Source organism: Montipora foliosa, chromosome 6 (assembly GCF_036669935.1).
Source record: "Montipora foliosa isolate CH-2021 chromosome 6, ASM3666993v2, whole genome shotgun sequence".
Lineage (NCBI taxonomy): Eukaryota > Metazoa > Cnidaria > Anthozoa > Scleractinia > Acroporidae > Montipora > Montipora foliosa.
The window spans coordinates 14,976,240-14,978,695 of NC_090874.1; positions in this window are offsets into that span (position 1 = coordinate 14,976,240).

Below are 2,456 nucleotides of genomic sequence, written 5' to 3' on the forward strand. Positions count from 1 at the left end.
ATTTTTCTAAGATTTACCTTCTACCTTTTAAGGCTACAAAAGAAACAAAACTAATTATGTTCCAATACAAAATCATTCACCACATCTTATTTACTAACTCATTATTGTACAAACTGGAAAAAGTTTCGTCTCCGCACTTTCCATTCTGCCCCGCAATACAACTGTTACACACCTGTTTGTTGAATGTGAGCAAACGTCAATCTTTTGGTCTGAATTTCAAAATTTGATTTTGCAATTATGCAACCTTCAGTTAGATCTGTCCCCCCAAGAAGTTGTATATGGAATTATTCGCCAATTGAGTCCACCATGTTTAGCTCTCAATCATCTCATAATACTCGGAAAGTATTTTCTTTATGTTAATGCACTAAATAACGATAAATCATCTCTTATTGATTTCAAAAGATTAGTGCAGGATAAGATAGAACTAGAAAAATACATAGCAGTTACCTCGGGACAACAAAAACTTTTCTTTGCTAAATGGCAGAACTTTACACACATTCTTGTTGATTGTACATAAGAGTGTTTTCCGTCAATGTACCGCATTTTAATTTTGGTTGTATTCAGTAACCTTTGCAGTTTTTGTTTGTATTGTATACTGTGCAATATTATAGCGATTGTAAGTACTTGCAACTTTTGTTTTGTATTTCATTTTTTTCTTTCTACTTCGCATTGCTTTGTATGGTGTAAATTAATACTGTTTGGAAAGTACTGTAGTCATTGTACTGTTAGTATTGTAAGTATAGTAACATTAATTTGTTAATAAATGTTGTGTATTGAAAACAAAAAAACAAAAAACAAAAAATGATCGGAACTGGTTATAACCTATGTATCAGTTTCTAAATCCAATTTACAATTAAGGGAAGCCGAATGTTTTGTCCAACGAGCTACTAATTGCACTTGCACCATGTCTTAATTACTTAGGATGCCTTAACATTTGTTGCTTTTCAATGTTCGCTGTTCAATGTACGAACCTTCGACTTCATCCGCAGTGTTGTCCAGTAATTTGCCAGTTGCTGCAGGGTACGTAATATTTTTGTCGAAAGTTCATTCAAACGTCCTATCACCCTACCTTGAGTCTTCCAGTAGATGACACGTTACCCTTGATCGAAAGAGAAATTGGGGGTTAATACCTGACGAGATAGCTAATCAGTTCCCTTTCGTCTCTCTTCTCTCTCTCCCTTAGCTCGAAAGTATTATTTGTACCAGCTTTTGAGCGTTAATAACAGCGTCAAGTGAGGCTTTCCCTTTTTGTGCTAAACTGTGCATTCCAGAAGATCAAAGCTTCAGCTGCGGACTTAAGTGTTTACAAATACAGTAAATAGGCCATTTTACAGTTGTTTGCTCTGCGACCTAGCCTATGAATGGCTGCGAGGCTGCCGGTGACCTTGCATTGATACAGCCCCGACTGCTTTTATCATGCAAATTGTGTTGTTGTAATTCTAATTAGTCCGTATTAACATTACAAAAGCACGGACGTTTGTATCAAAACAGGGTCACCGGCAGCCTCGCTTCCATTCGTAGGCCAGGTAACTTAGCTACAACTGTAAAATGGTCTATTGAAATTAACAAATAAACGCAAATCAAATCAAATGTTGGTTTTTGAGGAGAGGGGAAAACCGGAGTACCTCTACTTCAGCACAATTTAGTTTTACAATATCAAATTGTGGCCCATTAACTATGTTTCTATTATTAATTATCGTTTGAACGCAAGGATAGCATTTCAGTTGGTCTTCATTCATAGCCAATAAGTCAGGATTGCCAATGCAGTTCTCTCTGGTCTGCCAGAGTCAACGCTAAAGAACTTCACCAGAGTTCAGAATCTCTCTGCACGCTTCATCTCTCAACGTGGTAAATACGAACACAAAACACTAGTTTTTGAACAACTTCACTAGCTCCCTTTCTGTAACGAATCCACTACAAAGTTCTAATCTTGACTTTCAAGTCGTTAAATCATCTTGCACCAGCTTACCTAGAGGATCTTAGGTATAGGAAACCCATGAAAGAACAAGCGCCGATGGCAATAATGATTTGGTGATCCCCGTCATCAAGCATAAGTCCTCTGGAGGAAGATCATTGGGCTATGGGGGACCTAAACTATGGAATACGTTACCAAAGGAACTGAAGACATACACGAACATCAACACTTCAAGAAACTACTAAAGACATTTCAATTTGAAGAGGGTTACTTGCAGTAGTTGTATACATAATGTTCATTTCTGATTTCTTATTTTTTAATTAGTTGGTGCATGAGATCACTTTACAAGTGTATGATTTATCTCTTTCTCTTCTATACATTTACTTATTTACTTATTTTATCCTTGTAGATATCAATCTTTATTTCTGTATTTGATTTTCTTTTTTCTCAAGTTGTGAAGCGCTATAGAGTAATAAAAATAACGCTATACAAATGTCATATATTATTATTGTAATAATAATTATTATTATTATCATTATCA